Genomic DNA, 25,983 nt, shown 5'->3' with positions numbered 1-25,983 from the left:
ACAAATACCTAATGCATATGGGGCTTAAATCCTAGACGTCAGGTTGATAGAAGCAGCAAACCACCATGGCACATGTAAAACTATGTAACAAACCTGCACGTTCTGCACATGTATTCCAGAACTTCAAGTAAAACAAACTAACAAAAATGCACTAAGGCTGAAGGGGAGTGGGGGTAGGGGCAGGAGTCAGGCGGGGGTGGGTGAGTCCTGGAGTTTTATCCAGTCATTGACACTGATGTGGGAACCGCCCAATCAGGCGCTCAGTTGGAGAGGACAGGAGAGGAGGGCGTGGCTTCCGGCGTTTGGCGGGATCTTTGTCTCTTCCTGGCGTTGGCACAGGAACTTGGGATCCGTCTCCTCTTTCGCCTCCTCCACCTTGGGAGCCCTGGGCTACTCTCTCACAGCCCCTGTTGCCCTGTGATCTGTAGGTCCTTGGGGACGCATAGTTAAGGTGCCAGGACATCCTGGAAGCTGGGAAATGGTGAGTATACGGGGTTCGGCATCCCGAGAGGGGAGAGCAGGCTGTGAAACCGGCAGGACCGGCCTCCCCACGGTTAGCTCCGAGTCTCCCGCAGCTTGGCCCTCAGTCCCCTGTGGCTGCAAGATGGCCGCTGGGCCAGCCCCGAGGCACCCACGTCCCGCCCGGCCCATCCGGTCCTGTCCCTGGGCAGCGCCCTGCTCTGCGCCCACAGCCATGAGTATTAACCAGATTGTTCAGGGAGGCCTGGTGGGTCATCAGGGAAAAACTGCCACTGGGTGTTTGCGTGGGAGGAGCTGCGGCCCGTGGGGTCCACAGTCTCTCTTGTTAAAAATTAAGGGGAGTCTATGTTAAAACGTTAACCAGTTTATCTGAACAAACAGTGATTGGTGAAATTGAAAGCACCCAGCCATGATTTGTGGTCCACCAGAAGGGCATAAAGGAAAGGCTTTCATAAGATGCATGAGAAAGCAACCCAAATTCAATAATTGGTTCCAGTTATGTAGTCACCTTATTTGAACTATCCAGATGGAAATGTCCTGGTTACATATTCAGAGGTTAATTGCATGTTTGCCATTGGTTAAACGTGCATTTTGTTTCAGGCTAAGATAATGGTTTATAGGAAATGTATTTGAGTTAGGTTTTAGTTTGTTTTTTTTTTTTTACCTATGAACACAGGGCACTAGAGCCACTTTAGACTAATTTTCTGCTCTTTAATTATTTTAACACTCCAGAGGAGGACTGGTTTTCTCCTGTGTTTTTTTAATATATGGCAAGTGGAACCTCTAATCGACCACCCTGTTTTTCAGCCTAACTCAGACTTGCGGTAAAATTATCAGTTCCCACTTTCTTTGCTGCATTCTCAAATGCAACACAGGAGAACAGCTTTCCCTTGCAAATTTACAATGTTGTTAACTATTTGTCCTTTATTATACATTTCATTAAAGTTTTCTATTATTGGATTTATTTCTACTTCTCCCTACAGTTCTGCCCATATTTGCTTTTTATATTTAGAAGCCTCCCTTTTGGGTGCATAAATATATATAGCTGTATTTGCTTGACAAATTAACCTCTATTATTATTGTATGGTAAACTCATTTCATGCTTGTGAGAGACATTGCTAGAAACTCTATTTTGTCTAATTTAAGCATAACTACCATTGAACTCCTATGGCTATTATTTGCATGGAATATCATTTTCTATCCTTTCACTTTTAGCCTATGCTCTTTATTCATAATTGAGTCTCCTGTAAGCAGCATATTACGAGGTTTAAAAGTTTCATTTATCCACTCTGTCTGCTTTAGTCTCTTTTGGCTGTTATAACAGAATATCACAGACTGGTAATTAGTAAAGAACAGAATTTTATTTGACTTATGATTCTGGAAGCTGGGAAGGTAAAACACCATGTTACTGGTATCTGTTGAAGGTCTAGTTGCTGGATAATAACATGGCCAAAGATGTGAGGGAGAGAGAGCTTTTTTTTAAAAATATATAACAGATCCATTCTTGTTAAAATTAGCCCATTCCCATAATAAGAACATTAATCCATTCATGAGGGCAGAGTGCTTATAGCTTAATTAATTTTTAAAGGTTCCGCCTCTTAATTCTGTCACATTGGCTATTTTATCCTAAATTTTGGAGATGACATTCAGTCTACAGAAGTATCTGTTTAGTAGATAATTTAATCTTTTTATTTGTAAGGTAGTGATAGGTAAGCAGTTACTATTGTACATTTGTAGTTTTCTGTCCATTTTAAGTTTGCTTCTTTTTTTTCTGGTTCTGTCTTTCCTGTGGTATTGTTCATTTTTGTTGAGACAAAGTTATGCTTTCTTGCTCAGACTGAAGTTCAGTGGCATATCACAGCTCACTGTAGCCTCAATCTCCTGGGCTCAAGCAATCCTCCCACCTTAGCCACCCAAATAGCTTGGACTACTTGGACATGTACCACAACACCCAAGGAGCTTATGATTCTTCCACCTTGGCCTCCAAAAGTGTTGGAATTATAAGCAGGAGCCACCATATCCAATGTGTAATTTTTGTTGTTTGTGTATGCTTTAATTACTTTCTCTTTTTCTTTACTATGTTTTTTTTTCCTAGTGGTTATCATGAGACTTATGTAAAACATCTTGTATTTTAATAGTCTAGTTTAAGATGATAACAATTTAGAGTATTCTGAATTTCAGTATGTATTTACCATTTTTAGTGACATTTATACTTTAGTACTTTTCATATTTTTAGTTAGCATTTCATCATATCAATGTGAAGATTTCTTCCAGACCATGGCTGGAGAAGGAAAGAAGGTGTGTTTTGCCTGATTCAGCGACTATAGAGACAACCAAGTTCTGCAGGCCTGTCACCTAAGTCTCAGGTGAGTATGAATTCTCTTGTGTTTTTCACAGATTTTTGCAGTGGCAGGACCAAGGTCAAATGAGTCGTAGCCAAGTCTACAGTAAGATGTGGTAGTATTCTGTTTTGAAGCGAGGACCATGATTGGCAAGCTTGCCATTTGGTCAAGTGCTTACCCTCTAAAGATGTCTTCCTTGCTCTTTGCCTCCAGCTGGGTGTCACAAATTCTGAACTGGATTCTAAGGCTTTCATGAATGCACTTATGTTTCCTGTGGCAGTTGCATTATGTTGTGGGGGATGTGCATGCAGAACCTCCCATTCTGTCGTCTTGCTTATGTTACTCTCCTTTATGTTTCACTTTCGCAAATGAATGTCAAGCTGGTGATTTTTAGATTCAAAAATTCTAAAATAAATTGGTCAAATTTCCACATTATGTAAGCTATTAATAAAATGTCTTGTAGGTGCTACATATTTATTAAAATTTTTGGTTGTAATTTTAAGCTCACTGCAGGCAGAAAGGAATCATTAACATTTATATTCTTTTTTTTAGTCTGTATCTAAATGATGGTATATTTTAATTCCAGATATTTACTTTATACTGCAGTAATGCTCATCATATTTTGCAAAATTTATGTTGTTCTTTTATTTGGAAATATAAGGCTTTTTTTAGCTCCTGAAATCTATATTATAGGCATATAATTTTATTATATTTTGTGGTAAGAAGTGCAGCAACATATTGAGAACATAATAAAATTATCCTGTCTTTTTAATGATTATTTATTAAATTCTTCTCATTAGAGCCTGTTATTAATTATTGTAATGTATTTTTGGTATAATTTTACTGCAATTTATTAAATTCTAATGACTTAAATTGTCTGCTTTTCATGAGTGCACACAGTTGAATGCTGTAGATATCTAAAGAATTGTTTTTTGGCCGGTTGTGGTGGCTCATGCCTGTATTCCCAGCACTTTGGGAGGCCAAGGCGGGTGGATCACGAGGTCAGGAGATCGAGACAACCCTGACTAACATGGTGAAACCCCGTCTCTACTAAATATACAAAAAATTAGCCGGGCATAGTGGCAGGCACCTGTATTCCCAGCTACTCAGGAGGCTGAGGCAGGAGAATGGCGTGAACTCAGTGGGCAGAGTTTGCACTGAGCTGAGATTGCACCACTGCACTCCAGCCTAGGCGACAGGGCAAGACTCTGTCTCAAAAAAAAATTTTTTAAAAAACGGTTATTTTCCATTGTAAATCTATGTTGTATTCAGGATTTTATGCTCGAAAATCTCTCTTCTTGTTTTCAATTCCGTGTTATTGTGTTTCTTTTCTTGGGAGTTATGTTTTCTCAGATCAGTTAACTGTATTTTTGTTTTAAAGCTTGATATCATCAGTAGAAAGATAATTTTTAGCTCGGTACACTTTATCTCAATGTGATGTTTAATATATGTGTGAATTAGCTGTGTTTGTTGCTTATAGGTATATCTGTATGTTTTTCACTTATGTAAGTATGACATCTTTTTCCTTGTTTTTTTGTTTTTTTCTTTTCAGTTTCAGTTAGGCTTTTAATTTTTTTTAAGAGAATTTTAAAACAGAGTCGAAAGAACAGAAATCAGTTATTTGTCCTCTAGCAGGGTGGGGAGACAACTTCCTTCCCCACAGGTTTAAGGCTATGCCTAAGTGGTGAGTCTTGGGGAGATGCAGAAAGGATCCATCCCAGACACTTGGCTGGACTTAAGTAAGCATAGCCTTTGGGCCACAAGACCTGATGGCTTGGGTACTGGTCTGGACGTAAGTCCCCATCTTCCCAGAAATATCGTCTTTTATCTGCAACAACTGGCTGGAGAAATATTTCAGAAAGATGTGTGTCTGGAACACCCAAAGGCATACTTTTCCTTTCTCCTTGGCATAGGCCTTGCAGCACTGAAGAAAGACCAGGTTTGCAATGGAGCCTTCAACAGTCTTCATCCCTATGGAACTCAGGGTCTCATAGGGTGACAGGAGAGGAGACAAAGCTAACTTGGGAAGAGTCTTTGTCCTTCAGCTTCTCCCCTACTGAAACACTATATATTTGGCCCACAGTTCATCGCAAAACACACATGCTCTCTTTCTTTCCCTCACACCCACATCTCGGGAACCCAAAAACTTGATGGCAGGTAGCTCTGGGTATCCTTGGTCTGGCATTCACCCACTGGGCACCTAAGCTGTCCTAAAGCTCTTTTCAATCACTTCTCACTGTTTCCAGGCCCATGTGGGTAGGTGTTCCAGGCTTCATTCTTTCAGGCTGATCATAAAGGCACAGTGCGGGAAAATCCCCTACTGTGATGGCCATTGCTGGGAAGCAGGAAAGGCTAAGGGCCCACTGCTGCCCAAGGCTAGTGTAGACACCCTCTGCTCCACTCATCTCCTCAAAGATTGATATCAGGTGCAGCAGCTGCTGTCTGGAATGTTATCAAACCAGGACTGCACAGGCACTGCATTCTCTGTGTGGAAGACGTAAGAAGCAGGCGAGTTGTCCAGGATGAGAGTTTTCCTCAGGTCCCTCCCCAGATGGCTGAGGTCATTGACATAGCAGCCTTGGTGGAACAAACGTGACTCATGGGCTAGGCAACTCCAGAACACCTCCCACTGGTCCATCACACCCATCACAATGTGTCTGGAATTGGTGGGTTCTTGTTCTCACTGACTTCAAGAATGAAGCCACAGACCCTCACGGTGAGTGTTACAGTTCTTAAAGGTGGCATGTCTGGAGTTTATTCGTTCTGACATTCGGATGTGTTGAGAGTTTCTTTCTTCTGGTGGGCTCGTGGTCTCGCTGGCTCAGGAGTGAAGCTGCATACGTTCGCGGTGAGTGTTACAGCTCTTAAGGTGGCGCATCTGGAGTTGTTCATTCCTCCAGGTGGGTTCGTGTTCTCTCTGGCTTCAGGAGTGAAGTTGTGGACCTTCACAGTGAGTGTTACAGCTCATAAAGGCATAGTGGACCCAAAGAGTGAGCAGCAGCAAGATTTATTGCAAAGAGCAAAAGAACAAAGCTTCCACAGTGTGGAAGGGGACCCGAGTGGGTCGCCACTGCTGGCTGGGACAGCCTACTTTTATTCTCTTATCTGGCCCCACGCACATCTTGCTGATTGTTAGAGCCGAGTGGTCTTTTTTCACAGGGCGCTGATTGGTGTGTTTACAATCCCTGAGCTAGACACAAAGGTTCTCCACATCCCCACCTGTGTAGCTAGATACAGAGTGTTGATTGGTGCATTCACAAACCCTGAGGTAGACACAGGGTGCTTGTTGGTGTGTTTACAAACCTTGAGCTAGATACAGAGTGCCGATTGGTGTATTTACAATCCCTGAGCTAGACACAAAGTTTCTCCATGTCCCCACCAGACTCAGGAGCCCAGCTGGCTTCACCCAGTGGATCCCCCACAGGGTCTGCAGGTGTAGCTGCCTGCCAGTCTGGTGCTGTGCACCCGCACTTCTCAGCCCTTGGGTGGTTGATGGGACTGGGTGCCGTGGAGCAGGGGGTGGCACTCATCCAGGAGGCTTGGGCACACAGGAGCCCACGGATGGTGGGGAGGCTCAGGCATGGCAGGCTGCAGGACCCAAGCCCTGCCCTGTGGGAAGGCAGCTAAGGCCCAGCGAGAAATTGAGCACAGCAGCTGCTGGCCGAGGTGTTAAGCCCCTCACTGCCTGGGGCCAGTGGGGCCAGCCGGCAGCTCCGTGTGCAGGGTCTGCCGGGCTCGGGCTGGCCTGCAAGCACTGCACGCCGCCCTGGTTCCCACACGCACCTCTCCCTCCACACCTCGTCGCAAGCTGAGGGAGCTGGCTCCGACCTTGGCCAGCCCAGAAAGGGGCTCCCACAGTGCAGCGACAGGCTGAAGGGCTCCTAAAGTGCTGCCAAAGTGGGAGCCCAGGCAGAGGAGGCCCCGAGAGCGAGCAAGGGTTGTGAGGACTGCCAGCACGCTGTCACCTCTCAACAGGATCTGCATACTTGTTCAGGCTGGAATGAAGAGAGCAAAGAAGAAAACACATTTAAACAGTTCCTCCAGTCATCTCAGGAACTCATCCATATAAGGCTTCATGGTCCCCTCAATCTTTACAGTCACTAGGCAGTCAGCATTGCTGATTGGCTTAATGGAGCTATGCACAAGGGTTTCATCCATGTCAGTGACCATACAGATCGTTCCTTGATTTTTCTCTGTCACCTCTGGGAGCAGGCAGGTCCCTGGGATCTGATAAAACTGATACTGGAGACCCTGGAGCTGATCCGACTTAGCAATGGTGTTGACTCCCTCCTTATGCGTGGAGAAGTCAGTGGGGGAACTTGAGTTGCCAACATGCTGGGTGCAAGAGCAGCAGAAAGGTACCTTCTAAGATGTGACAAAAATGAGGCCTCTTCGGAGAGCACTTTGGAAACCAGGCCTTGCTTGCTAAGGACCAGGGCATCTTCCTTCCATGCCTGGGTGATGATGGAGCCTGGTTCCATCTAACAGTCCTGAGGGCTAGGCTGGCTGGGTGGGAAGACAGCGGGCACGTTGGCTGGATTGGGCTGGGGGGCATGGGCTGGGGCCTGATTCAGTTCCCGAGAGTCTGACTTCCACAGCTGTTCACATACCCCTTCTCCTTTCCATCACAGGCCGGGAAGGGAGGCGGCCTGTAGGGACAGTGGACGGCCTTGGCAGCAGCTCCCCAGGGTGCACCCAGCCCCAATTCCCTAGCAGGAGCTTCAGGATCCTCAGTTTGGGTCTAACATAGGGAATCCACCTCATACTCAGTGTTTTTTCAAGTTTTATTTTAAGTTCAGTGGTCCATATGTGATAAGCTTTTTTTTCAAATTTTATTTTAAGTTTAGGGGTCCATGTGCAGGATATGCAGGTCTCTTACATAGATAAACGTGTGCCATTGTGCTTTACTGCACAGATCATCTCATCACCCAGGTACTAAGCCCAGCATCCACAGCTATTCTTCCTGTTGCTCTCCTTCCCCTCCCCCATGCCATGAAACAGGTGTCCAGTGTGTGTTGTTCTTCCTGATGTATCCATGTGTTCTCATTGATCTGCTTCTGCTAATAAGTTAGAATAATAATAGGTGGTGTTTGGTTTTCTGTTCCTGCATTAGTTTGCTGGGAGTAATGGCTTCAAATTCCAACCATGTCCCTGCAAACGACATCATCTCATTACATTTTATGGCTTCATAGTGTTCCATGGTGTATGTGTACCACATTTTCTTTATCCAGTGTATCATTGATGGGCATGTAGATTGATTACATGACGTTGCTATTGTAAATATTGCTGCAATGAACATATGTATACATGTATATTTAAAATAGATTTATATTCCTTTGGGTGTATGCCCAGTAATAGTATTGCTGGGTCAAATGGTATTTCTGCTTCTAGGTCTTTGAGGAATCTCCACACTCTCTTCCACAATGCTTGAAATAATTTACAATCCCACCAACAGTGTAAAAGAGTTCCCTTTTCTCCACAACCTCACCAGCATCTGTTTTTATTTCTTTTTTACTTTTTATTAATAGACATTATAATTTGTGTGAGATGGTATCTCATTGTTGTTTTGATGTGTATTTATCCAGTTATCAGTGATGTTGAGCTTTCCCTGTTTGTTGGGCACATGTATGTCTTCTTTTGAGATATGTCTGTTCATGTCCTTTGACCACTTTTTAATGGGTTTGTTTGTTTTTCTCTTGTAAATTTTAAATCCCTCATAGATTCTGGGTATTAGACATTTGTCAGATGAATAGGTTGCAAAATTTTTCTCCCATTCTCTAGCTTCTCTGCTCTGATGATAGCTTCTTTGGCTCCGCAGAAGCTCTTTAGTTTAATTAGACCCCATTAGTCAATTTTTGCTTTTGTTGTTATTTCTTTTGGTCTTTTTGTCATCAAATCTTTCCTCATGCCTATATCCTGAATGGTATTATCTAGATTTTTTCTTCTAAGGTTTTTATAGTTTTGGGTTTTACATTCAAGTCTTTAATCCATCTTGAGTCAATTTTTGTCTATGGTGTTAGGAAGGGTTCCAGTTTTAATTCTCTGCACATGACTAGCCAGTTATCCTAGCACCATTTATTGAATAGGGAGACTTTTCCCTAATTCCTTGTTTTTGTTGACTTTGTCAAAGATCAGGTTGTTGTAGGTTTTTGGCTTTATTTCTATGCTCTCTATTTTGTTTCATTTGTCTATGTGTCTGTTTCTATACCAGTACCATGCTGTTTTTGTTACTGTACTCTTCTAGTACAGTTTGAAGTTAGGCAATGACCCTTTCAGCTTTTTTTTTTTTTTTCTTAAGTTTGGCTTGGCCATTTGGGCTCTTTTTTGGTTCCATATGAATTTTAAAAAGTTTTTTTTTTCTAATTATCTGAAGAATGTCATTAGTTCAATGGGAACAGCATTGAATCTATAAATTACTTAGGGCAATGTGCTCATATTCGTGGTAATGATTCTTCCTCTCCATGAGCATGGAATGTTTCTCCATTTCTTTTGTGTCCACTCTGATTCCTCTGAGTAGTTGTTTGTAGTTCTCCTTGAAGATATCCTTCACTTTCCTTCAGAGCTGTATTCCTTGGTATTTTTTTCTCTTTATAGCAAATGTGAATGAAAGTTCATTCATGATTTGTCTCCCTGCTTGCCTGTTGCTTGTGTATGGGAATGCTAGCTACTTTTGCACATTGATTTTATATCCTGAGATTTTGCTACTGTTGCTTATCACCTTAAGAAGCTTTGGGGCTGAGACGAAGAGGCTTTCTAGATATAGGGTCAGGTCATCTGTAAACAAAGATAATTTGACTTCCTCTCTTTCTATTTGAATACTCTTTATTTCTTCCTCTGGCCTGATTTTCCTGGACAAGGTTTCCGAACGGGAGTTGTAATGGGAGTGGTGAGAGAGAGCATACTTTTCTTGTGCCGGTTTTCAGGGGGAATGTTTCCAGCCTTTGCACATTCAGTATGATATTGGCTGTGGGTTTGTTGTATATGGCTCTTATTATTTTGAGGTATGTTTCTTCAGTTCCTAGTTTATTGAGAATTTTAAACGTGAAGGAATGTTGAATTTTATTGGGTGCTTTTTCTGCATCTATTGAGGTAATCATGTGGTTTTTTTATTTAGTTTTCTTTATGTGATGAGTCACATTTGTTGATTTGCATATGTTGAATCAATCTTGCATCCTGGGGACAAAGCCAATTCCATTGTGGTGGATGCACTTTTTAATGTGCTGCTGGGTTTGGTTTGCCAGTATTTTATTGAGGATTTTTGCACAGTGTTCATCAAAGACATTGGCATGATGTGTTGTTGTTGTTGTTGTTGTTGTATCTATGTTAGGTTTTGGTATCAGGATGATGCTGGCCTGACAGAATGAGTTAGAGAGAACTTCTTTGTCTTCAATTTTTTTTGGATAGTTTTAGGAGAAAATGTACTGTCTCCTCTTTACCTCAAGTCAAATTCAGCTTGCTTGGTAAGCTAGTTCTTACTGCCTCAATTTCAGAACACATTATTGATCTATTCAGGGTTCAGTCTTGTGGAGAGTTTATTTTGCAAGGAAATTGTCCATTTCTTCTAGATTTTCTGGTTTATGAGCATAGAGGTGTTTATAGTATTCTCTGATCGTTGTTCTTATTTCCATGGGATCAGTGACGATATCTTCCTTATTATTTCTATTTGTGTTTTGTTCTTTCTTTTCTTATTTATTTGCCTAGCTAGTGTTCCATCTAGTTTATTAATTTTTTTTTCATAAAAACAGCTCCTGGATTGGTTGAGTTTTTTTTTTTTTTGGAAGAGTTTTCAGTGTCTCTATCTCCTTCAGCTCTACTCTGATCTTGGCTATTTCTTGTTTTCTGCTAGCTTTCAGGTTTGTTTTCACTTGGTTTTCTTGTTCTTTTAATCAAGATGTTAGGCTGTTAACTTTAGATCTTTCTAATTTTTTTTTTTTTCTTGTGGGACAGTTTCACTCTGTCACACAGGCTGGAGTACAGTGGCATAATCTCGGCTCACTGCAACCTCCACTTCTCGGTTTTAAGTCACTTCTGCTGTCTCAGCCTCCTGAGTAGCTGGGATTACAGTTGTGAATCACCACACCTAGCTAATTTTTGTATTTTTTTGTAGAGATATTGTTTTGCTGTTGGCCAGGCTGGTCCTGAACACCTGGTCTCAAGTGATCTGCCTACCCCAGCCTCCCAAAGTGCTGGAATTACAGGCATGAGCCACCATGACCGGCCCTTTCTAGCTTTTTGATGTGGACATTAGTGCTATAAATTTCCCTCTTTTCTTCATTTCTAGTGATTATTTTATTCTATCTTGGTGAGTAGTCAGGGAAATAATCTTAAATTTACAATCAACTTATAGTTTAAATCTAAATAATTATGTGAGAAGAACCCTTTGTTATTTGAAGGGGATGTTTGAAGATTTTGTAACCGTGCCTTCTAGGTAGTCCTAAATTTCTAATTGTAGTTAAAAACATGCCATTTTCATTTCTAACATTTTAAGTATATGGTTTAGAAGTGGTAAGTATAGCTCTATTTTTTTTTGCAATACGTTTTAGATAATTTTTGTCTTACAAAAGTAAAAGTGAATACTCAATTAATTGTGAAAAAAGTTAGTTAGCTTGCTTTAGTAAGATAGCAAGAGAAGGGTCCCTGGAAAGTCCCTGGCCCTTGGGTCAGTGTCTCATCCCTGCATAACATAAAAGGAATCCTGGAAAAAATCAAGCTGCAGACACTAACAAGGTAACTAGCACATGGTGTTGTGCTTGGAGACCTGCCCATGGCTGCACAGACAGAAAAACCTCTGGCCCATTTGGGTAAAAACTTGTACAAACCTCCAGCTCACTGAGATAAGGGAACAAGACCGACCTGGCATAGAAATGCCTTTGTTTGGCCAGGCACGGTGGCTTATGCCCGTAATTCCAGCAATTTGGGAGGCAGAAGTGGGCGGATCACCTGAGGTCGGGAGTTCGAGACCAGCATGACCAACATGGAGAAACCCCGTCTCTACTAAAAATCCAAAATTAGCCGAGCGTGGTGCCTCATGCCTGTAATCCCAGCTACTTAGGTGGCTGAGGCAGGAGAATCACTTAAACCCAGGTGGCGGAGTTTGCTGTGGGCCGAGATCACACCATTGCACTCCAGCCTGGGCAACAAGAGCAAAACTACATCTCAAAATAAATAAATAAATAAATAAATAAATAAATAAATAAATAAATGATAAGAAAGTACATCTCAAAAAAAAAATGAAAGAATTAAAGAAAAGAAAAAGAAAAAAAGAAACGCCTTTGTACTTTGTGCAGTCAGTGGGCTCCCAGGAAAATGTTTCTTCTCCTTTTGTGGTCATAAGCGCAGTGGGCCCTGGTGCATTCCGGTCGACACTCTCCTTTACTTGAACTGTAAGTCTGACCTCTGAATAATTACTTCAGCCCCCGATTGCTCCCGGGACAAGCTCCTGCACCAAGCTTTCACTTTAGCTTCTGATAAGTCTTGGGCCAATCTAAATAGCATTTATGAATCATCCCTTCAGCTCCTGATTGGTCCCGGGCCAAAGTCCTGGGCCAAGCTGAGCCACACTTTTTTCAAGACAGCCTGTGAACTAGGCACATTTCCTTCTCTTCCTTTCCCAGTCCATAAAAACCTTGGACCCCAGCCTCACAGAGGTCACCCCATTGAGAAACTATCTCTGCTGGCAAAGAGCTTTCTTCTCTTGCTTATCAAACTTTCACTCTAACCTCACCTTTGTGTTCACGCTCCTTAATCTCCTTAGAAGTAGAACAAAGAACTTTCGATGCTATCTCAGACTATGAGAGACTGTTACATCTTGGTGCACTGCTGAGACTACAACACTTGGTTTCTTTGAGTTTGACTAAATATTTTACATAGGTGTAATTATACAGTTTTCCTTTTTGACTGTCTTGTTTTACTTAACAGAATGTTTTCGAGATTTGTCCTTATTGTAGTACTTCTCAAGATTTCCTTATTTTTAAGGCTGAATGCTATCCCAGTGAATATACATGCCCTGTTTGTTGAATCTACTCATCCTTAAAGGTACATTTGCTTCCAGGTAGTATGTTTGTGAGTAATGCTACAGTGTACATAATTGAGCATATATCTATTCCATGTTCTGCTTTGCCTGTTTGGGATATTTTTCACACACTGATTTAGTACCATGTGTATTCCCTTGCTTTTGTTGTCTGATCCGTTGATGTTACATCCCCCAAATTATTGCCGAGACCAATTGTCATGAAGCTTCACCCTTCTGTATTGTGCTAGGAATTTTACAGCTATAGATTTTACATTATAGTCTTAATTTTTTAAAATTGACACATGTAATTGTACAAATTTTGGGGAAACAATTATGTATATATGTTGTATAGCAATAAAAATCAGAGTACTTAGTGTAATTATTGCCTCATACATTTGTTATTTTTGTGGTGAGAACATTCAAAAGCTTCTTCTCTAGCTATTTTTTATATCTTTATGTATTAACTTTTTTTAGAGACAGGATCTTGCTCTAACACACAGATTGGAGTGCAGTGGTGCAATCCTAGCTCACTGTAACCTCAAACAATCTTCTAACCTCAGCTTCCCAATTAGCTGAGACTACAGGAAGCTGCCTCCATGCCTGGATAATGTTTTAATTTTTCATAGAGACGGGGTCACACTATGTTGTCCAGGCTCATCTTGAACTTCTGTCTTCAAGTGATTCTCCTACCTCATTCTCCCAAAAAGTATGGATGGCAGGAATGTGCCACCACAACTGGTCTCTTTTAGCTATTTTGTAATATGCGATACCTTTTCATTAATTATTATTATTCTGCTGTGTAACAAAGAACAAAAACTTATTTCTCCTATCTAATTGTAACACAATACTTTTGAAGCTGCCTTTTACCATCTCCCTGCTTCAGTCTCTGGTAACCCCTGTTGTACTCTTTGCTTATATCAACCCTTTTTTTCAGGTTCCTCAAATGAGTGAGATAATAAGATCATAAAGTATTTGTGTTTCTCTATATGGCTTATTTTACTTAACATGGTATGCTCAAGGTTCATCCATGCTTTTTTAACTGACAGAATTTTATCCTTTCTTATGGCTGAATAGTATTTCACTGGGCATATATAGTACATTTTCCTTATCCATTTATCTGTTGCTGTACATTTGAATTGATTCCATATATAAGCTATTATAACTAGTTCTGTAACTAACATGGAAATGCAAATATCTTTTTGACACAGTGATATCCTTTCTTTTGTATATACATGCAGGAGTAAAATCGCTGGATCATGTAATACATCTATTTTTAATTTCTTTCAGAAACCTCCATAGTATTTTCTATAGTGGTCATACTAATTTACAATTCCACCAACAATGTATACATTCACTCATTTTATATCCTCATTAGTACTTGTTTTATTTTTTTTTTTATTATAGCCATTCTAAATGGGAGTGAGGCAGTACCTCGTTGTGGTTTGGATTTTCATTTCCTTGGTGATTAGTAATGTAGAACATGTTCTTATGTTCCAGTTAGCCATTTTTGTATCACTTTTTGACAAACATCTATTAAGATCTTTTGCATTTTTTAAATTAGATTATAAGTGTATTTCATTTTGAGATTTTAAAGTTTCTTATTTATTCTGAATATTAGCCTTTTGTCATATGTATAGCCTGAAAGCATTTTCTTTTATTGCCTAAGCTGTCTCTTCAATCTTTTAGTTTTTTTTAATATGGAAAAGCATTTTAGTTTGACATAATGTTGTTTGCTTATTTTTGATTTTGTTGCCTATGTTTTGACATGTTATTTTAATAATCCTTTCCCCGTCCAATGTTATAAAGCATTTTTTAGTTTTTCTCTAATAGCTTCATAATTGATAGCATTACATTTAAGTCTTTAGTTTGAGTTGATTATCACATATGGCAAGGCACTGGGGTCTAGTATAATTTTTCTGAATTTAAATATTTAAATGGCCCTGCACCGTTTATTGAAGAGATTAGCTTTTCCCTAAAGTGTGTTCTTGGCAATTTTGTTGACAATCAGTTGGCTTTAGGTGCATAAACTAACTTCTGGGCTTATTGGGCACATTAGTCTATGTGTTTGTTTTTATGCCAGTACAGTGCTGTTTTGGTTACTATAGCTTTGTAGCAAGTTTTGAAGTTTGATAAAGTGATGCCTTTAGCTTTGCTTACTTTGCTCAAAGTTATTTGTCGATTCAGAGTTTTTTGTGGATCCACATAAATTTAAAATATTTTTTCTATTTCTGTGAAAAAATGTCATTGATATTTTGATAAAAATCACTTTACGTCTGTAGATCACTTTGGGTAGCTATATTAACAGTATTCTTCCAGTGTATAAACACAAGATTTTTTCATTTATTCATTTGTATTTTATATTTTTTATCCATGTTTTGTCGTTTTCAGAGTAGAGATCTTGTACCTTTTAAGTTAAGTTTGTTGCTAGGTGTATTAGTCGGGCTCCCTAGAGAGATCACAAGATCTCACAATAGGTTGTCTGCAAGTTTTGGGAGCAAGGAGAGGCAGTCCACGTCCCAAAGCTGAAGAACTTGGAGTCTGGTGTTTGAGGGCTGGAAGCGTCCAGCACAGGAGAAAGATGTAGACTGGGAGCTTAGGTCAGTCTCTGCCTGCTTTATATTCACTGGCAGCTGATTAGATGGTGCTCACCCAATTAAGAGTGGGCCTCCCTTTCCCAGCCCACTGACTCAAATGTTAATCTCGTTTGTCAACACCCTCACAGACACACCCAGGATCAATGCTTTCTATCCTCCAATCCAATCAATTTGACAGCCAGTATTAACCATCACATTAAGTATTTTAATTTTCGTACCTTTTGCTTATGCAGAAGAAACGTTGGATGAAATGCAACATTCATTATGATGAAAACTCTCAACAAATTAGGAATAGAAGTTATGTTCCTCAACACAATAAAGGCCATTTATGACAAAGCAATGCTAACATTATACTGAATAAGGAAAAGCTGAAAGCTTTCTCTCTGAGATCTGGAACAAGAGTAATCGTCCCCACTTTCAGACCTCTTATTCAACATAGTACTGGAAGTCCTAGCCAAGGACATTATGCAAGAGGTAGAAATAAACTCATACTAATAGGAAAGGACGAAGTCAAATGGTCTCTGATTGTGGACAAAATAATCTTATATGTGAAAAACTCTAAACACTACACCAAAACCTAATAGAACTACTAAACAAATTCTGTAACATTGCAGAAAATCAACAGAGTAGCAGCTTTCTGTATGCTGATAGCAAAATATCTGAAAAATAAAGTTTAAAATTCCATTTTAATAACTAACCAAAATTAGTTATTTTGAGTTTATTTCTTTATATGAGGTGGAGTCTTTCTCTGTCGCCAGGCTGAAGCACAGTGGTGTGATCTCCACTCACTGAAATTCTTGCCTCCTGGGTTCCAGAGACTCTCCTGCCTCAGCCTCCTGAGTGGCTGGAACTATAGGCATGTGCCACCACCGCCAACTAATTTTTCTTTGTATTTTCAGTAGAGACTTTGTTTCCCCATGTTGGCTAGGATGGTCTTGATCTCCTGACCTTGTGATTCACTTGCCTCAGCCTCCCAAAGTGCTGGGATTACAGGTGTGAGCCACCACACCCGGCCTTAAGTTTATGTTTTTATTGGTGCAAGGTAAGGTCTAACTTTGTTATTTTTTCCTTGTAAATTTTTATTATTCCCAATACTGTTTATTGAAGAGACTGTTCTTTCCTTATTGTGAGTTCTTGGAACAGTTTTTAAAAATACGTTTACTAAACCCATGAGGTCTTATGTCCGAACTCTCTCATCTGTTTCATCATTCATTTGTCTTTATGTCAGTACCAAACTGTTTTGATTACTATACCTTTATAGTATGTTTTGAAATTAGAAAGTATGATGCCTCTATCTTTATATTTTTTTGCCAATATTATTTGGCTGTTTGCAATCACTTGAAATTCCATAAAAATTATAGAATATTTTAAAACTTCTACAAAAAGTTTCATTGGTATTTTGATAGAAAGTATATTGAATCAGCTAGGGGTGGTGGCTCATGCCTGTAATCCCAGCACTTTGGGAGGCTGAGGAAGGTGGATCACCTGAGGTCAGGAGTTCGAGACCAGCCATGGAGAAACCCCATCTCTACTAAAAATACAAAATTAGCCAGGTTTGGTGGCACTTGCCTGTAATCCCAGCTACTCAGGAGGCTGAGGCAGGAGAATGGCTTGAACCCAGGAGGTGGAGGTTGCAGTGAACTGAGATCACACCATTGCACTCCACCCTGGGCAACAAGAGCAAAAACCCATCTCAAGATAAAAAGAAAGAAAAGAAAAGAAAGAGCATTGAATCAGTGAACCACTTTTGGTAGTAGTGACATGTTAACAATATTAAGTCTATAACCTCTTGAACAAGAGTGTGTTTGAGAATTTGTTGTTTAATTTTTACTTATTCTTTGACATGCTAGTGTTTTTAACTTCTTGTTTTATTGTATCATAGTTAGCAATAATTTTGTAATTCCATCTGCTTAAATTTGCTAAGATTCGTTTTTTAACTTAACAGGTGGTCTATCTGGAATATTGTGGCATGTGTGATTGAAAGTATTGTAGATTCTACTGTTGAGTGGAGAGTTGTAAATGTGACTGTTAGGTCTAATTGTTCTATCGTGTTGTTGAAATCCTCTGTTTACTTGTCCATCTTATGTTTGTTTTTTAATTTACATTACTAAAAGTCAGATATAAAAGTCATTTACTGTTATCAGGTGCTGGCTACTTCATGTTTCAATTCTGTAAAATGTTGCTTCATATGTTTGGGAACTGTGATGTAAGGCACATACGTTACTGTTGTTGTTTTATTGTTGTATGTTGTTTTAATGTTGTTGCTTTTATTGTTGTATGTTGCTTTATTGTTGTTGCTTTTATTGTTGTTGTTTTTATTGTCCTTTTCCTCTTGTCTCTTGAGGAAGTTTTTGATATAATATGTATTTTGTCTACCATGACAGTATTTGATTTTGCATTTAATATTTTTTATTATTCTTTCATGTACAGGTTATATGTGTTCCAGATCATAATTTGGTTATTTGTAGGAAGCAGAGAGTTGAATCTTGTTTCATGAATTTATTTAGTGAAAGTATGGTTTTGATTGACATAATTGATTTATATTAAAACATTACTAAAAGGGAATGATTTCGTATTGCATTTTGTTTCTTTTTTGTTTTAGGTCCTGTAGCTTTTTTTTTTTTTTTTTTTTTTTTTGAGACGGAGTCTCTCTCTGTCGCCCAGGTTGGAGTGCAGTGGTGAGATCTTGGCTCAATGTAAGCTCTGCCTCCCGGTTCATGCCATTCTCCTGTCTCAGATTCCCCAGCAGCTGGGATTGCAGGAGCCTGCCACCACGCCCGGCTATTTTTTTTTTTTTTTTTGGTAGAGACGTGGTTTCACCGTGTTAGCCAGGATGGGCTCAATCTCCTGACCTCGTTGATCCACCCACCTCGGCCTCCCAAATTGCTCGGATTACAAGCGTGAGCCACCGCCCCTGGCCAGTCCTGTAGCTATTTCTTTCCTATTTTTCTCTCTTGTTCTCTTTCTTAGTGTACTATTGATTTTTGTAGTGACATGTTTTAATTCTTTTCTCACTACTCTCTGTGTGTGTATGTCTTTGTGTGTGTGTACTATAGGTATTTCCTTTTTTTTTTTTTTTTTTTTGACAGGGTCTTGCTCTGTCACCCAGGCTGGAGTGCAGTGGCACAATCTCTGCTTACTCAAGCTCTGCCTCTCAGGCTCAACTCAAACAATCCTCCCACCACAGCCTTCTGAGTACCTGGGACCACAGATGTGCACCACTACTCCTGGCTAACAGTTGTTATTTTGCATGGAGACAGGGTTTTGCCATGTTGCCCAGACTAGTCTCAAAATCCTAAGAACTGTAGGTATTTTCTTTGTTGTTACTATAGATATTACCAAGAATAACTACTATTGCATATAAAACCCTGCCTCTTTATGGCTCCCTATGTGTTTTATTGATGTCACAAATTATATCATTTTGTGTTGTGAATCTATTGGCACAGATTTATAGTCATTTTTAAGTCTTTGTTATCTCAAATATATAGCAGAATTAAAGTATTCTGTGCATCTTCATTATAATTACAAAGAATATTATGATTGTGTACATAATTTTCTCTATTAGAAAACGTCATATTTTACATAATTTTATGTTGCTCTCATCATTATTTCATTTTTTAATGTGAATGACTATTTAGCATTTTTAAGACAGGCCTAGTGGGTATAAATTTATACAGTTTTTGATGATCTTGAATATTCTTTATTTTTATTTTTTAATTCATTTGAAATGATAGTTTTGGTAGACATAGTGTTCTTGGATGGTACTTGCCATTTTTTCAGCACTTTGACTATGTCATCCTACAACCTCTTACCTGCAAGTTTTTTTGCTGAGACATCTGCTGGTCATCCTGCAGGGGTAAACTTGTACATGCTAAGTCACTTTTTTCTTGCTGACTTCAAGATTCTCGGTGTTTTAACTTTTGAATCTCTGATTATAATGTGTCTTGCCATGGGTCTCCCTGTGTTGTTACTAGTTAGAGTTGGTAAAGTTTCATTAAATTTTAGGTCATTTTCTCCCTCAAATTCTGAGTTCTCTGTCACTGTTTGTTTCTTGAAATAACTTTGCTGCTCTCTTTTCTCTTTTTATTTTAGAATTCCCATTATGAGTATATTGGCCATCTTAATGGTATCCTGTAAGTCCCTTAGGCTCTCTTAATTTTTTAAATTATTTTTAGCCTCCTCACCCTATAATTTCAAATGACTTCTTATGAGGCTTGCTGAATTTTTTCCTGCTAGATCAAACCTGTTGTTGGACCTTCTAGTGAATCTCTAAACTCAGGTATTTTACTTTTCAGCTCTACATGTTGTTTCTATTTTGCACTTTTAATCACTTCTTTGATAATCTCATTATCTTCATGCACTGTTTTCTTTTTCTGTTTAGTTTTCTATATTCTTCTTTAGCTGACTGAGCATCTTTAAGCTAGGTGTTTTAGCCAGGCACAGTGACATGTGCATGTAACTCCAGCTACTTTGAAAGCTAAGGCAAGAGGCCTACTGTATTAATCCATTCTCATGCTGATAATAAGGACATAAAAAAGACTATGTAATTTATCATGGAAAAAGGTTTAATGGCCTCACAGTTTCACATGGTTAGGGAGGTCTCACCATTATTGGAACAAGCAAGAGACTTTGTTCAGGGGAACCTCCACTTATAAAACCATCAGATCACATGAGACTTATTTGTTATCATGAGAACAGCACGGGAAAGTCTCACCCCCATGATTCAATTACCTCCCACAGGGTCCCTCCCAGGACATATGGGGATTATTACAATTTAAGATGAGATTTGACTGGGGACACAGAGCCAAACCCTATCAATTACTTAAAGCCAGGAGTTTGAGACTACCCTGGGCAATATTGTGAGAAGCTATTGGTAAAAAATATTTTCACAGATTAGTCAGGCATTGTGGAATGTTCCTGTAGTCTCAGGAAGTTGGAGGCTGATATAAGATTATTCCTTGAGTTCCCCAGGAACTTGAGGCTGCATTGAGCTATAATGGTATTGTATTCCTGTCTGGGTGAGAGAGTAAGACCTCTTTTTAGAATTTCAAATTTATTTTAGATTTAGGAGGTACCTACACAGGTTTTTTACATGGATATTTTGTATAATCCTGAGGTTTGAAGTATGAGTAATTCCATCACTCAGGTAGTGAGCATAGTACTAAGTAGACAGTTTTTCAGTTCTTGATCCCTCCCTCTCTCCACCCTCTAAGAGTTGTCTATTATTTTTGTTTTTCTGTCCATGTGTACCCAGTGTTAATTTCCATTTATAAATGAGAATATGCAGTATTTTCATTTTCCATTTCTGCATTAATTTGCTTTGTATAATGGCCTTTAGTTGTGTTAACGTTGCTGCAAAGGAGGTTTTTTTTGTTTGTTTTTGCTAAGTAGTATTGCTGTACATGTGACACTTTTTAAATTCAATTTACCATCAATAGGCTGGACACGGTGGCTGATGCCTGTAATCCCAGTGCTGTGGGAGGCCAAGGCGGGTGGATCATGAGGTCAGGAGATCGAGACCATCCTGGACAACGTAATGAAACCCCGTCTCTACTGGAAATACAAAAGTTAGCCAGGCTTGTTGACATGCGCCTGTAGTCCCAGCTACTCGGGTGGCTGAGGCAGGAGAATTGCTTGAACCTGGGAGGTGGAGGTTGTAGTGAGCTGAGATAGTGCCACTGCACTCCAGCCTGGGCAACAGAGTGAGACATCATCTCAAAAAAATAAAAAATTACCTTTAGTAGGCACGTAGGTTGATTCACGTCCTTCCTCTTATGAATAGTGTAGTGATGAACCAACAAGTGCATGTGCTATTTTGGTAGAATAGTTTATTCTCTTTTGGGTATATACCCAGCGGTGAAATTGCTGGGTTGAATCACAGTTTAACTCTCAGTTATTTGGAAAATCTCCAAGCTGCTCTCCACAGTGGCTGAACTAATTTACATTCCTAACAGTGTATAAGTGGTTTTTTCCCTCTAAAACCTCATCAACATCTATTATCATTTTACTTTTTAACAAAAGCCATTCTAACTGGTGTACGATGGTGTCTTATTGTGGTTTTTATTTACATTTCCTTGATGGTTAGTGATGATAAGCTTTTTTCATGTTATTTGGCCACTTGTATGTGTTCTTTTGAACAGTGTCTGTTATTGCCCACTTTTTCATGGGGTAATTTTTTCCTTGTGAATTCTTTAAGTTTCTTATAGATTCTGAGTATTAGATTTTGTCAGGTTCATAGGTTATGAATATTTTTCCCATTCTGCTAGCTTTGGGGTAAGTTAGTTTTTATTTTTCTAGTTTCTCTAAGTGTGAAGTTAAATTGTTAGTTTGAGATCATTCTAACTTCTTGATGCAGGTATTTAGCACTCTCAACTTTCCTCTTAACAGAGCTCTTCCTACAACCCAGACATTTTGTTATATTGTGTCTCTTCTATTTCAAAATCTTTTTAATTTTCTGCCTTAATTTTTTTGTTTATCCAAAATTCATTCAGGAGCAAGTTGTTTAATTTCAATATCATTCTGTGATTTTGTGATATTTTCTTGGTATTGATTTTTGTCTTTGTTCCATTGTGGCCTGTCATATTCTGTGAGCAGATGAGAAGAATTTACTTTCTTTAGATGATGTGTCACATATACTATAAATGTCTATTAGTTTCAATTGATCAAGTGTCGAATCAAACTCCAGAATTTCTTTGTTAAGTTTCTGCCTAGATAATCTGTCGAACACTTAGTGGGGAGTTGCATTCCCCTACTATTATTGTGTGTCTTCTTGAGTCTTATTGTAGGTCTAGCAGTACTTGTTGTATAACTCTATGTTCCCCAAAGTTGGGTGCACCTACATTTAGGATAGTGAAGTCTTCTTGTTGAATTGAACCCTTTATCGTTACTCAATACCTTTCTTTGTTTTATTTTACTATTAATGATTTAAAGCTCTTTTTTCTTAAAAGAGAAACAATTCCAGGTATGACGGCTTGTGCCAGCACTTTCAGACTGAAGCAGTCAGATTGCCTGAGACCAGGAGTTTGAGACCAGCTGAGGCAACACAGCAACATGCTGTTTGTACAAATTTTTTGAAAGAAACTATACAGGAGGGGTAATGTGCACAACTGTGGTCATATTTACTCAGGAGACATAGGTGGCATGACTGCTTGACTTCCGAAATTTGAGGTTACAGTGAGCTGTGATTCCACCAGTGTACTCTGTCTCAGGAGATAAAGTAAGATCCTGTGCATAAAATGAAAAAGTAAAGAAAAATAAAATGATTTTAAGTTAAAAAAATAATTCCTAGATCTCCACTTCTTTAGGTTCACTTGAATATATATTTTTCTCCTTTGATTAGGTTATATTTCCTGGTTGCTTTTACATACTGTAGTTTTGTTAAGGTTTTGATCAATTAAGAAACCACTACCTATTTTATCCTTTATGAAAGAGCTTTATACATGGGAAAATTGACAACATTCAGCCACAGTAGTCATACTGGGAGCTTCTCCAATCTGTTGTCAAAATGTGTCTTCTTTGGACTACTGTATGTATTTTCTTGTTAATAAGGTTTACCTCTGTTTCCTCTTAGGAGCCTTTAGTCTCTTCCCTTCGTCACTGTTGTAGGCACTACAGTCTCTGTTGTTGTAAGAAGCATTTATCTTTATTCTCGGTTGACCCAAGCTGTCATTTAAACTCTGTCTCTATTCTTGTCAACACTAAATGTTAAAGGAAGCAATTTCCAGTCTTTGGATAACCCCGGTACAACTCAGTAAGTCAGAAGTTTGCGTACGCATTTCACTCTTTTTTCTTTCCCGAAGGAGAATCATGGAATGGACAGATTTTTATCTAACTTCGCTGTTCTGTAGTGCACAAATGTGACCAAATTTTCTTCTAAATTGGTTATGGTTGGCTTTTTTCTCATGCGGGGTGCTACAAACTCAACTGGCTTTGCTCGCCCAATTGTAGCTAAGTTCATATGTCAATTGAGAGAAACAGGACCTCAGGTTCTGCTTCAACTGTCATTGTCTTCTCAGCTGACCTCATTTTGTACATTAGATTTATAAAATATATTTACTTTAATCTCATCACCGAATTTTTAAAAAAATTATTATTTTTCAGCTCTTTTAGCAATATATCCAATCAAGACCCAGAGAAAACAGTACATAGAAGCTTCTTTTCAAAAAGTAATATTGGGAAGATATGGGAGCTCTGGCCTTGAACTTTTACACTTAAGGAGAGTGGGAAATTGAAGGATAAGTGTAAACGGCACAAAGGATGCTATGATGAATATACCAGGTATACAGCAATTACCTACAGCAAAAATGTCACTGCTAGAAGAGCTCAAAACCATAAAGTATTTTGGAAAAAGCATAATTAATGTTGATTCTTTTTTCTGAACTATATATTTATATAATTACATACCAATAACAATTTTTGAAACATATCATGTTTTTGAAACAAAATTTGGAAAATCAAAATAGTGGCCTAGGCCAAGAATATTTCTTCTAATGCTATCCCTCCCATAGTCCCCCACTTCCCGACAGGCTCCAGTGTGTGGTGTTCCCCTTCCTGTGTCCCTGTGTTCTCTTTGTTTAACTCCCTATTATGAGTGAGAACATGCGATGTTAGCTTTTCTACTCTTGTGTTTGTTTGCTGAGAATGGTGGTTTCCAGCTTCATCCATGTCTCTGCAAAGGACATGAACTCATCCTTTTTGTGACTGCATCGTATTCCATGATGTGTACATGCCAAGTTTTCTTTATTCAGTCTATATTGATGGTCATTTGGTTTGTTTCAAAGTTTCTGCTCTTGTGAACAGTGCCATAATAAACATACGTATGCATGTATCTTTATAATAGAATAATTTATAATCCTTTGGGTATATACCCAGTAATGGGATTGCTGGGTCAAATGGTATTTCTCATTGTGGATCCTTGAGGAATCACCACGCTGTCTTCCACAATGGTTGAACTAATTTACACTCTCACCAACAGTGTATAAGTCTTCCTATTTTTCCACATCCTTTGTTGTTTCCTGATTTTTTTAATGATCACCATTCTAACTGGTGTGGGATGGTTTCTCATTGCGTTTTTGATTTGCAAGTGTCTAATAACCAGTGATGATGTGCTTTTTTCATATGTTTATTGGCTGCATAAATGTCTCCTTTTGAGAAGTGTCTGTTCAAATCCTTTGCCCATTTTCGATGTTGTTGTTTCTTTTTTTCTTGTAAATTTGTTTAAGTTCTTTGTAGATTCTACATATCAGCCTATTGTCAGATGGATAGATTGCACAAATTTTCTCCCATTCTATAGGTTGCCTGTTCACTCTGATATAGTTTCTTTTGTTGTGCAGAAGCTCTTTAGTTTAATTATATCTCATTTGTCAATTTTGGCTTTTGTTGCCATTGTTTTTGGTGTTTTAGTCATGAAGTCTTTGCCCATATCTATGTCCTGAATGGTACTGCCTTGGTTTTCTTCTGGGGTTTTTATGGTTTTAAGTCTTATGTTTAAGTCTTTAATCCATCTTCAGTTATGTTTTGTATAACGATTAAGGAAGAAGTCCAGTTTCAGTTTTTTGCATATGGCCAGCTAGTTTTCCAACACCATTTATTAAATAGGGAATTCTTTCCCCATTACTTGTTTTTGTCAGGTTCATCAAAGATCAGATGATTCTAGATGTTCAGTGTTATTTCTGAGGCCTCTGTTCTGTTCCATTTGTCAATGTACCTGTTTTGGTACGAGTACCATCCTGTCTTGGTTACTGTGGCCTTTTAGTATAGTTTGAAGACAGCTAGCATGATGCCTCCACCTTTGTTCTTTTTGCTTAGTATTGTCTTGTCTATGCAAGATCTTTTCTGATTCCATATGAAATTTGAAGTAGTTTTTTTTCTAATTCTGTGAAGAAAGTCAATGGGAGCTTGATGGGGATAGCGATGAACTTATAAATTACTTTGGGCAGTATGGCCATTTTCACAATATTGATTCTTCCTATCCATGAGCATGGATTGTTTTCTGTTTGTTTGTGTCCTCTTTCATTTCCTTGAGCAGTGATTTGTAGTTCTCCTTGAAGAGGTCCTTTACATCATTTTTAAGTTGGATTCCTAGGTATATTATTCCCTTTGTAGCAATTGTGAATGAGAGTTAACACATGATTTGGCTCTCTGTTTGCCTATTATTGCGTATAGGAATGCTTGTGATTTTTGAACATTGATTTTGTATCCTGAGACTTTGCTGAAGTTGCTTATCAGTTTAAGGAAATTTTGGGCTGAGATGGTAGGGTTTTCTAGATATACAATCATGTCAACTGCAAACAGAGACAATTTGACTTCCTCTCTTCCTATCTGAATACGCTTTCTTTCTTTCTTTCTTTGGCTGATTGCCAGAACTTCCAATACTATAATGAATAGGAGTGGGGAGAAAGGGTGTTCTTGTCTTGTGCAGGTTTTCAAAGGGAATGCTTCCAGTTTTTGCCCATTCAGTATGATATTAGCTGTGCATTTGTCATAAATAACTCTTATTATATTGAGATAGGTTCCATCAATACATAATTCATTGAGAGTTTTTACCATGAAGAGG

General features: G+C 38.9%; 1 long non-coding RNA gene across 2 annotated transcripts in view; it reads left to right on the top strand.

Moving 5' to 3' along the window:
* Positions 1–267: 267 nt before the first annotated feature.
* Positions 268–25,983, top strand: part of LOC134730094 (uncharacterized) — a 43,324-nt gene continuing 17,608 nt past the window's right edge. The window contains exons 1-2 of one of the 2 annotated variants that reach the window (XR_010111750.1): positions 268–481; positions 2,755–2,846. This is a non-coding gene — a long non-coding RNA (uncharacterized LOC134730094). Of the gene's footprint in view, positions 482–2,743; positions 2,847–25,983 lie in introns of both variants that reach the window. The other variant, XR_010111749.1, reaches the window with a different exon arrangement.

The sequence above is a fragment of the Pan paniscus genome, chromosome 23 (assembly GCF_029289425.2).
Source record: "Pan paniscus chromosome 23, NHGRI_mPanPan1-v2.0_pri, whole genome shotgun sequence".
Taxonomy (NCBI): Eukaryota; Metazoa; Chordata; class Mammalia; order Primates; family Hominidae; genus Pan; species Pan paniscus.
Note: the sequence above shows the minus strand (reverse complement) of the source record. Positions and strands in the feature narration are given on the sequence as shown.